The sequence below is a fragment of the Schistocerca cancellata genome, chromosome 11 (assembly GCF_023864275.1).
Source record: "Schistocerca cancellata isolate TAMUIC-IGC-003103 chromosome 11, iqSchCanc2.1, whole genome shotgun sequence".
NCBI classification, from domain to species: domain Eukaryota; kingdom Metazoa; phylum Arthropoda; class Insecta; order Orthoptera; family Acrididae; genus Schistocerca; species Schistocerca cancellata.
The window spans coordinates 82,217,893-82,230,559 of record NC_064636.1 but is presented as its reverse complement, the minus strand read 5'-3'; positions in this window follow the sequence as shown (position 1 = coordinate 82,230,559).

The following is a 12,667-nucleotide window of genomic DNA, read 5'->3' as shown; positions in this document are numbered from 1 at the left end:
ACACAGTACCTTCTGCATAATTTAACACAGCCTTTTTCGAAAAAAAACTGTATATTTTTGAATATATAAATAAAAAATTGCAAAAAATGTTGTGAATTTTCATTACAATTGAAAAAAATCGTCTTTAATAACTGAACTAAAATTTTGTAAAATCCCTGTGTTAAGTTGTAGCCCATATTCCAATAAATAATCTGTAAAAAGTTCAACTTCCTACCTCAAATACTTTGTGAGGAAAGATGTAATTTATAAGCGTTATTTTAACATTGCAAGTATAGGGCGTTCCGGAGCCCCTTAAGCAACATCTCGTTCTCATTTGCGCTATCCAGAAGCTCTTCACAGACTGTGAGGCGAAAGTCTTTCTGGTCTCGACTAATGAGCCGTGGGACGAACATGGCGGCGACACAATGCATTCCATGATGCAGTGGCTGGAGTTCATGACATGAGCCAACTGAAACGTTACATTCTCCTGCAGTATCTCGGACAGTCAGTCTTCGATTGGCAGGCACAGTTTCGTCGACGTTCCTGACTTGAGCGTCGTCGATAGACGTTGTGGGGTGTCCTGAACGAGGCTCATCTTTAACTCCCGTCTGGCCATTTTTAAACCGTGTGAACCAATCGTAACACCGGGTACGGCTTAAGCACTCATCAGTGTAGGCTCCCTGCACCATTTGGTATGTCTCTGTAAAGGTTTTCCGAGCTTCGCGCAAAATTTAAAGCAGACACGTTGTTCCTCTCGCTCTGCCATCTCTAAATTCGTAAACTGAGCGACACAACGTTCTACTGAATACAGCACTGACCAGTAACTAGCAATATACATCAACGAAACTTCCGGCAGTTACACATTAAACACGGCCGTATGCAGGGATGCAAACCGCATATACGGGCAGGCCAAATATCTCACGAATTCAGCATGAAGCGAAAAAACTACAAAGAACCAAAATCGTCTAGCTCGAAGGGGGAAACCAGATGGCGCTATGGTTGCCCCGCTAGATGGCGCTGCCATAGGTCAAACGGATATCAACTTCGTTTTTTTCTAATAGGAACACCCATTTTTATTACACATTCTTGTAGTACGTAAAGAAATATAAATGCTTTAGTTGGACCACTTTTTTCGCTTTGTGATAGATGGCGCTGTAATAGTCACGTGGTATCACGTAACATTCCGCCAGTGCGGACGGTACTTGCTTCGTGATACATTGCCTGTGTTAAAATAGACCGTTTACCAATTGCGGAAAAGGTCGATATCGTGTCGATGTATGTCTATTGCGATCAGAATGGCCAACGGGCGTGTGCTATGTATGCTGCTCGGTATCCTGGACGACGTCATCCAAGTGTCCGGACCGTTCGCCGGATAGTTACGTTATTTAAGGAAACAGGAAGTGTTCAGCCACATGTGAAACGTCAACCACGACCTGAAACAAATGATGATACCCAAGTAGGTGTTTTAGCTGCTGTCGCGGCTAATCCGCACATCAGTAGCAGACAAATTGCGTGAGAATCGGGAATCTCAAAAACGTCGGTGTTGAGAATGCTACATCAACATCGATTGCACCCGCACCATATTTCTGTGCACCAGGAATTGCATGGTGACGGCTTTGAACGTCGTGTACAGTTCTGCCACTGGGCACAAGAGAAATTACGGGACGATGACAAATTTTTTGCACGCGTTCTATTTAACGACAAAGCGTCATTCACCAACAGTGGTAACGTAAACCGGCGTAAAATGCACTATTGGGCAACGGAAAATCCACGATGGCTGCGACAAGTCGAACATCAGCGACCTTGGGGGGTTAATGTATGGTGCGGCATTATGGGAGGAAGGATAATTGGCCCCCATTTTATCGGTGGCAATCTAAATGGTGCAATGTATGCTGATTACCTACGTAATTTTCTACCGATGTTACTACAAGATGTTTCACTGCATGACAGAATGGCGATGTACTTGCAACATGATGGATGTCCGGCACATATCTCGCGTGTGGTTGAAGCGGTATTGAATAGCATATTTCATGACAGGTGGATTGGTCGTCGAAGCACCATACCGTGGCCCGCACGTTCACCGGATCTGACGTCCCCGGATTTCTTTCTGTGGGGAAAGTTGAAGGATATTTGCTATCGAGATCCACCGACAACGCCTCACAACATGCGTCAGAGCATTGTCAATGCATGTGCGAACATTACGGAAGGCGAACTACTCGCTATTGAGAGGAATGTCGTTACACGTATTGCGAAATGCATTGAAGTTGGCGGAGATCATTTTGAGCATTTATTGAATTAATGTGGTATTTACAGGTAATCACGCTATAACAGCATGCGTTCTCAGAAATGATAATTTCACAAAGGTACATGTGTCACATGGGAACAACCGAAATAAGATGTTCAAAAGTACCTACGTTATGTATTTTAAATTAAAAAACCTACCTGTTGCTAACTGTTCGTCTAAAATTGTGAGCCATATGTCTGTGACTATTACAGTGCCATCTGTCACAAAGCGAAAGAAGTGGTCCAACTGAAACATTCATATTTCTTTACGTACTACACGAATATGTAATAAAAAATGGGGGCTCGTGTTTAGAAAAAGGCAGTTGATACCCGTTTGACCTGTGGCAGCGCCATCTAGCGGGCTAACCGTAGCGCCCTCTGGTTTCCCCTTTCAAGCTAGACACGTTTCGTTGTTTGTAGTTTTTTCGTTAGAGGCTTATTGCGTGAGATATTTGGCCTGGTCACGATCAATGGACCACCCTGTATATACATGCGGTAGCAGCGCCCCAAGCGGCCAGCAAGCGACATCGCGGAGTACGAATTGTATGAGTGCGAATACTAACGTTTACGAGGTTTGTTCAAAAATTCCGGAACATTCGCAATTTCGCGCCAATAGGGTGTTGGGGCGAAATGCGGTTGGCATTCCTGCATACGCTCGTGTTTAATGTGTAACTGCCGGAATTTTCGTTCGAGTATACTGTTAGTTATTGCCAAATTTTTATATTTTTTTATTTGAGTTTAGAGCTTCGTGTTAAATTGACTTGCGGAGGTACGTATCTTGACGGGAGCGACGGTTCACGCGTATGTGTGTGTTTTCGCGAAGATCTTGGATTAGGGTTCAAATGGCTCTGACAAGGGAACCTCCCCATCACACCCCCCTCAGATTTAGTTATAAGTTGGCACAGTGGATAGGCCTTGAAAAACTGAACACAGATCAATCGAGAAAACAGGAAGAAGTTGTGTGGAACTATGAGAAAATGAGCAGAATATACGAACTGAATAGTGCATGTGAAACATAGGCAACATCAAAGAGAGTGTGAGTCAAGGAGCCCCGTGGTCCCGTGGTTAGCGTGAGCAGCTGCGGAACGAGAGGTCCATGGTTCAAGTCTTCCCTCGAGTGAAAAGTATAATTCTTCATTTTCAGTTTATGAGACAAACTCTTATGTTTTCATCACTTTTTGGGAGCGATTATCACATCCACAAGAACACCTAAATCGGGCAAGGCAGAAGAATCTTTTTACCCATTCGCGAAGTGTACAAGTTAGGTGGGTCGACAACATATTCCTGTCATGTGACGCACATGCCGTCACCAGTGTCGTATAGAATATATCGGACGTGTTTTCCTGTGGAGGAATCGGTTGACATATGACCTTGCGATCAAATGTTTTCAGTTCCCATTGGAGAGGCACTTCCTTTCGTCTACTAATCGCACGGTTTTGCGGTGCGGTCGCAAAACACAGACACTAAACTTATTACAGTGAACAGAGACGTCAATGAACGAACGGACAGATCATAACTTTGCGGAAATAAATAAAGTATAATTTTCACTCGAGGGAAGACTTGAACCAAGCTGCTCACGCTAACCACGGGACCACGGCGCTCCTAACGTCACATTATCCTTGATGTTGCCTATCTTGCACATGGACTACTCAGTTTGTATATTGAGCTTATTTTTTCATAGTTCCACACTACTTCTTCCTGTTTTCTCGATTGATCTGTGTTCAGTTTTTCAAGGCCTATCCACTGTGCCAACTTATAACTAAATCTGAAGGGGGTGCGGTGGGGAGTTTCCCTTGTGAGCACTATGGGACTTAACATCTATGGTCATCAGTCCCCTAAAAATGGTTCAAATGGCTCTGAGCACTATGGGACTCAACTGCTGTGGTCATAAGTCCCCTAGAACTTAGAACTACTTAAACCTAACTAACCTAAGGACAGCACACAACACCCAGCCATCACGAGGCAGAGAAAATCCCTGACCCCGCCGGGAATCGAACCCGGGAACCCGGGCGTGGGAAGCGAGAACGCTACCGCACGACCACGAGATGCGGGCTCAGTCCCATAGAACATAGAACTACTTAAACCTAACTAACCTAAGGACATCACACAACGCCCAGTCATCACGAGGCAGAGAAAATCCCTGACCCCGCCGGGAATCGAATCCGGGAACCCGGGCGCGGGTAGCGAGAACGTTACCGCACGACCACTAGCTGCGGACTCTTGGATTAGGTAATCGGGGTATGTGCGGTGAATAATGAGAATCGGGTGATCGGTTAACTTAGTGAGAGCGTTCTTTGTCCCACAGAGCCACGTGGTGGATCGCGCGTTGTGACGTCACGGAAGTTTCCAACTCGGTAGCAAACGTTCCAGTTCGAGCGTGTCGGTTCCTGTCTATCGGTGAGGGAATTGCAGAGTTAAATGGGGCGAGAGCGTAGTTTGTGCTCCATCATCACACGTGCAGGTGGCGCCGTGGAGTCGCGGGCATGTGGCGTGAGGGTGGTTTGGACAAAGCAAGCGTATCGGTTCCTGTCCGTCGGTGTTGCGAATTTGCGAACTTTAGGACCGATATAGCTCTTGAACCGCAGCCGGCAGGCTGTACTGTTGAATCTAGTGGTGGGCAGGAAATCGCGTATCTGTTAGAAATCACAGTGATTGAGAAGTCACAGATATCACAATAACAACTTTACAAAATCTTGCTGCGATTTCAGTCACAGTTAGCAGTCGCAAGTAGCATTTCACATTCAAGGCCGTGAGCCATCTGTACTGCTTTCTGCGATTTCAGTGACAAATCGCGGCTAGAAGTCGCAAGTAGCAACTAAAAAGCGCAGTTAACAGTGCCATCTGTTGGCCATAGTTCGTACTACGCTCATCTCTGCGACACGTTATCGAGTCTAACTGCGATTTCCGTGACAAGTCGCAACTAAGAGTCGCAAGTAGCAACTAAAAAGCGCAGTTAGCAGTGCCATCTGTTGAGCAAAGTTCATACTATGCTATTCGCAACCGAGTCAAACTGCGATTTCTGTGACAAATCGCAACTAAGAGTCGCAAGTAGCAACTGAAAAGCGCAGTTAACATTCTTTTCCTAGTGCCATCTGTTGACCGACGTACGTACTTTGTTACGAGAGCCTTGTGCCTCACGAGATCGACGTGCTGTGTGTGACTGTGTGTATAATACTGAATATGAAGGGCGTATTTCAATAGTGCTACAAGTCCACTTTTGTTCATTTTGAGATACAGAGTCGTAAAGTTAAATGAGTGCTGAAAAATCTGCAGTTGAGATACCAGAAATATTCAAGCATATGGCTTCTTGCTAGAGATGAACCTTTATTTATGTTTGTTTGGATCATTAATTTCAGAAGCATTATAGACAAAAAAGTGGAGTTAATGGACCCAAAACCCAGGCGATCATTGTAGGCAAAACCACCCCTTCCTTCCGCCTCCTAGATTTCTATCTCACCGTCTATGGCCGTCCTATCGCCCTCACCCCCACCCTTAAGTACCTTGGCGTCACCCTCGCCCGTCGCCTCTCCTGGACTCCCCATCTCCAGACAATCCAAGCCAAGGCACGCTCCCGACTCCGCCTCCTCGAGCTCCTTTCCGGCCGCACGTGGGGTCTGGACCCCTCCACAATCCTCCACGCCTATAAATCCCTCATCTGCCCTATCCTTTGTTACGCCCATCCAGCCTGGATCTCCGCCCCCCCTACCTTTTACAAATCCCTCCAAATCCTTGAACGCCATGCTCTCCGCCTCGCCTATCGCATCCGTCTCCCCTCCCCCACACGGATCCTGTATGATCTCATTCTCTTCCCCCACCTCCTCCTTCTCCTTGAAAGGATACGGATCCTGTACACCTCCCGTAAACTCGATCCTCCTCACCCGCTCGTATCCCCGGTCCTCTCCCATCCCCGCCCGCTGCCGCGCCTGTATTCCCACGTCCCACCCGGTCTCCATCTCTCCACCCTCCTTACCCTCTCCCAAGGTGGCTTCCGCCAGCTCCCCCTCCCTGATGATCTCCTCCCCTCCATCTACCCCTCCTACCAACTTTGATCCTCCCCCTCACTTCCGGTGTCCTTTCCTTTTGGCACCCTCCCTCCCTTCCCTTCCCTTCTCTTTCCTTTTGCCCTGTCTCCTCCCTCCACCCCTCTTCCCCCGGGCTTCCCCTCCCCCTCCCTCCCTCCCCCCTATCTCCCCTGCCCGTGGCATCCCTGCACTCCCCTCTCACTCTCCCACTCCCCCTCCTCCTCCTCCTCTCTTGGCAGGTCCCCGGACTCATACACGCATAGTGAACATTCGCACGCCAGAGATCATCGCCTTCTGTGTCTCGTGTGTGTGACGTCGTTTAGTGTTTTTGGTGTCCGCCGTCCCACTACTACGTTCACTTGTGCCGTCGGATTCATCTGTGCGCCGTGTCAATGTGTTTTCAGTGTTGTTATCGTCACGTGTGAACGACTCCGGGTTTTTTTGTGTCTCTGTGACCTCTCTCTTTTGCTCGTCACTGTGTTCATTATCATTCTCCGTTCTTATACTATTGTAAACACTATGGCTGAAGAGTGGTGTAGTGTGCCACTGACAGCCTGCCTGATTTGTACAGGTATTAAAATAACAATAAAGTAAAAAAAAAGGTAATGGACTTGTACCACTATTGAAATAAGCCTTTCATATTATATGACGACATGCACATTCAGCATCAGTCATGGTTGGTGAAACACAGCTGTGACTCTGAATGTATTATATTCATAAGAAGCAACATTGTCTTTTTCTCCTGAAAATATCAAGTAACGTAACAAATGTGTTTGATTCTGCTTCCAATATGACAGTTTTGGTTAATACTCCACATGCCTACAGGACTTTGCAATGTTAACACAGCAGAACTCAGACATCTGTATAAGTGTAGAGAAATGAAAACAGTCATATGAATGCCTCACTTTTGTTCCGACACAGTTCAAGACTCGGGAGAAAAGTTTTACACCTGGTGTTCTACATGGCAACTTCACACACTTTTTGCTGACACTACTACCACCTACATAAGTAAGCTGTTCCTGTGTTACTTTCAAGTAATTCACTTAAGCTATTCCTGATTTAACTGTAAGATCTGTACTTCCCACTTACGTATCTACAGCCTCAAAATGCATATTGTAGACTTCGGGATATGTTACAGGTCAGTGTCACACCAAGATTGTGGAGAAAGAGGGGGGGGGGGGGCGGCACGTCACTCTCCATCAAGTGTTTACCAATAAATATGTGGCGGAAAATTACGGGTATAGGACGGCTTAACATGTGGAAAATGAGATTTTCATTATTCGCTCACTGTATTTAACATTTATTATTCCTTTAAAATCGCACAACAACTTCAATAAAACACAGTTTAATCACTCATCTGCACACTTATTTCGCAATAATGTCACTTTTAAACTGCAAATCCTCTAAGAGCTCTCTTGAATCTTCACGAGTCTCTCCCAATAGCCTTGATGTGGATAGATATGTACAGCAACCAGAACTGTGTCTGCAAAATCACAAGTATTATTAAACAATTTTTGCTGTCACTAATTACAAGCAATATAATTGAGAGAGTAGATTGCTAATATTTGCTGTAATGAAAGCCACTCAATGGGGTGTATTTCACATTTGCAAGAACGATCTCACTTAAGTAATTAAGTCCATCGAAACACTTAGAAACTAACCTCTCGTCTGACGAAACCGGTCTAAAGACGCAGTGGCAATTTCTCCAGATCTGCTGACAATGATATTTTGGGTTATCACTTTACTGAGTGACTGAAATGTAGCTCGGGTACCTGAGAACATAACAATATGTTAGAATTCATTTTCTAAACACGAACTATTACGGTACTGTATGGCTACTTACATATTAATTACACTATTAATATTTTCACAGTTGTTTCTTCAATACAAGATTAAAGCCAACGGAAGAACAAACGTAAAACATACTTACCAATGATAGGTTTGTTGAGATGCAATTTTCTGTGTGGACAGATGTAGCTTTTTCATACGGTGGTAAGTCGCAGAAATCGCAGGAGTCACAGAAATCGCAGAAGTAGCAGAAGTCACAGAAATCGCAGAAGTGGCAGAAGTCACAGAAGTAGCAGAAGTCGCAGAAATCGCGGAAGTAGCAGAAATCGCAGAAATAGCAGTGGCGGAGGGATACGCGACTTAGGTTCCTTAAATGCGACAAATCACAGTTAAGAATAACAGATACTGAAAAGTAGCATTCACAGAAATCACTGATATCGGAATATCGCAGTTTAGCCCAACACTAGTTGAATCGCTCGTTATGGGTACGGCGGCGGTCACACAAGTGCGGCTCTGCCGCACCGGCCGCCGCCGGGTTGTTACAGGTCACAGATCCGCCGCAAGCCGGAGCGGCTGCCTGCCTCTGTTGGTGCACTCAACTGCTCTGTGGTCACAATGGAAGCGGCGGCGTGAGGCACTTTTTGTCTCGCAGCTCGTAGTGCACGCATCATGGACACAAATGGTTCAAATTAGAGGTGGGCAAACTGAAACACGTAACTGTTTCGAATCAAATGAAACAGTACAGTGTAATGTTTCGATACGCTGTTTCGAAACAGTGAAACAGTTTGTGTTTTGTAATCTAATAAACATACACATTTTATCATCTTGACTGTCTACTGTATAAGTAAGTCCACATAAACACAAATGAGGTGCGAAAGCGCTAATCATATCGCAGAAAGTATCAAATTATCACTTAGGCGTCTTGGCAGGTTCGTATTTCCTGCAGCAAATGCGCTGATTTCGTGTCGTGTGACTTTCATACTTTTCAATTGGCTGAGGACAGCCATAGCTGAAGACAGAAGAGCCACCACGAACGGAGCCGGCCGCGGTGGTCTAGCGGTTCTGGCGCTGCAGTCCGGAACCGCGGGACTGCTACGGTCGCAAGTTCGAATCCTGCCTCGGGCATGGGTGTGTGTGATGTCTTAGGTTAGTTAGGTTTAAGTAGTTCTAAGTTCTAGGGGACTTATGACCTAAGATGTTGAGTCCCGCAGTGCTCAGAGCCATTTGAACCACGAACGGAACTGGAGATGGGAGCAAACTGCAGAAACAACGGATATGCTACTGGGATTCCCACATTCCATTAGTATGGGTAATATACCCATCCTGCTAATTTCCATGCACACAAAGGGAATCATTGAGGATAATAGGCACAGTGACTATGGACAAACAAATAACGCCAAATAATTCGAATAAATAACAAAATATAACAGAAAAAAATTTTGTCTCTCAAGGTGTTTGGAACCGTTACTATAAATTCACCATGCTTATTAATCCTTCCCGTTCACCATTAGACTATCAGTGATATGTCAAACAGATTGCTTGCAATTATACCTACATCAAATTTATGTATATGTCTAATAACTGTCACTCTACGCATTTTTTATTCAGAATGTTGTAGACTTACTTACGTTTCTTAATGTGATTACTGTACATGAACAGAGAAGCGTATGTTATCAAAAAGTGTAATTTAACTGAATGATTTTCACATATTTATTATTTTGAATGTGAATAGTATGCGTTGTTTTATTGTTTGGTTAGTGTTTATAAAGCAGATGTTACGCCATTTCGGAATAGGACAGTCAGCTAGAAACGAAGCTTTATTTTCGGATATCTTAAGCTTCATGCTATTGCTTATCAAAAGATTTCGACACTCTTGAAAGTGTTTCACGAAGTGGTATGTTGTGTTTCAGTACCTGTGCCGAGCCCGAATCTCGTCCGACACAGAGGGGAATGAAACATCACTGTTTCGAAACATTGAACCGTAGCCGTTCCGAAACACTGAAACAGTTCCACGCATCAATACGCTGAATCGAAACATAGAAACAGTGCCCAAGTCTAGTTCAAATGGCTCTGACCACTATGGGTCTTAACTTCTGAGGTCATCAGTCCCCTAGAAGTTAGAACTACTTAAACCTTACTAACCTAAGGACATCACTCACGTCCATGCCGAGACAGGATTCGAACCTGTAGCGCCTAGAATCGCTCGTCATGGACACAGAAAGACTTCTAGAGGAGGTGAGAGAATACAACTTTTTGTATGATACACGTGATCCTGATTACGAGAATATTCTGAAGAAGGCTGAAGCTGGGAGGGATATAGCTGCTAACCTGGATCAAAATGGTTAATATTTTTGCAAAATTTTAAGTTCCACAGAAGCAAAAATGTAGTAAAGTATATTATTAAGTACTGGATTTCATCTACTGTATATTACAGCTTAAAGCATCTGGAAGTATGTAAGAAACAATGCCATCAAAATGGAAAACTACACATAGAAAGTGGAAACAGAAAAGAACCGTCACCTTTGTTAAAATCGGTCTTAATGTATGATAATTGTGTACCATTTAAACGAAAATTCATTGTCTCTCCCCACGTCGTATATTTTGAGGTCGTGTGTTATTGCCATGCTTGTTTCATTATACAAATTCATTATACAAATTAAAGTAATATTTCCGATATTGCCGGCCGCGGTGGTCTAGCGGTTCTAGGCGCGCAGTCGGGAACCGCGCGACTGCTACGGTCGCAGGTTCGAATCCTGCCTCGGGCATGGATGTGTGTGATGTCCTTAGGTTAGTTAGGTTTAAGTAGTTCTAAGTTCTAGGGGACTGATGACCACAGATGTTAAGTCCCATAGTGCTCAGAGCCATTTAGCCATTTCCGATATTATGAGAAATATATTTCACATAATTTTGCCAATCATCCAAAACATTGTTGTTTGCTCGACATTTACAGTCACTTAAGAAGACAGGTGATGACTGCGTGAAGAGTTTGACAGAGCACTGAAAGACCTGAGTCGAACAAGGCCCCGGAAGTAGACAACATTCCATAAGACTACAGGAATGGGGGAAAGAAATACAGTAGAAGAAGAATGGGTAGCTTTGAGAGATGAAGTAGTGAAGGTAGCAGAGGACCAAGTAGGTAAAAACACGAGTGTTAGTACAAATCCTTGCGTAACAGAAGAAATATTGAATTTAATTATATGAAAGGGCAAAATATAAAAATGCAGTAAATGAAGCAGGCAAAAAGGAATACAAACGTCTCAAAAATGAGATCGACAAGAAGTGCAAAATGGCTAAGCAGGGATGGCTAGAGGACAAATGTAACGATGCAGAGGCTTATCTCACTAGGGGTAAGATAGATACTGCCTACAGGAAAATTAAAGAGACATTTGGAGAAAAGAGAACCACTTGTATGAACATAAAGAGCTCAGATGGAAACCCAGTTCTAAGCAAAGAAGGGAAAGCATAAAGTTGGGTCTATACAAGGGCGATGTACTTGAGGACAATATTATCGAAATGGAACAAGATGAAGATGAAGATGAATTAGGAGATATGATACTGCATGAAGAGTTTGACAGAGCACTGAAAGACCTGAGTCGAAACAAGGCCCTGGGAGTAGACAACATTCCATTAGAACTACTGACGGCCTTGGGAGAGCTAGTCCTCTACCATCTGGTGAGCAAGATGTATGAGACAGGCGAAATACCCTCAGACTTCAAGAAGAATGTAATAATTCCAATCCCAAAGAAAGCAGGTGTTGACAGATGTGAACATTACCGAACTACCAGTTTAATAAGTCACGGCTGCAAAATACTAACGCGAATTCTTTACAGACGAATGGAAAAACTGGTAGAAGCCGACCTCGGGGAAGAGCAGTTTGGATTCCGTAGAAATGTTGGAACACGAGTGGCAATACTGACATTACGACCTCTTAGAAGAAAGATTAAGGAAAGGCAAACCTACGTTTCTAGCGTTTGTAGACTTAGAGAAAGCTTTTGACAATGTTGACTGGAACACTCACTCACTTTCGAATTCTGAAGGTGGCAGGGGTAAAATACATGGAGCGAAAGGCTATTTACAATTTGTACAGAAACCAGATGGCAGGGGCATGAAAGGGAAGCAGTGGTTGGGAAGGGAGCAAGACAGGGTTGTAGCCTATCCCCGATGATATTCAATCTGTATATTAAGCAAGTAGTGAAGGAAACAAAAGAAAAATTTGGAGTAGGAATTAAAATCCATGGAGAAGAAATAAAAACTTTGAGGTTCGCCGATGACATTGTAATTCTGTCAGAAACAGCAAAGGACTTGGAAGAGCAGTTGAACGGAATGGATAGTGTCTTGAAGGGAGGATATAAGATGAACATCAACAAAAGCAAAACGAGGATAATGTAGTGTAGTCGAATAAAATCGGGTGATGCAGAGGGAAGTAGATTAGGAAATGAGACACTTAAAGTAGTAAAGGAGTTTTGCTATTTGGGGAGCAAAATAACTGATGAGGGTCGAAGTGGAGAGGATATAAAATGTAGACTGGAAATGGCAAGGAAAGGGAGAAAGAAGAGAAACATGTTAACATCGAGTATAGATTTAAGTGACAGGAA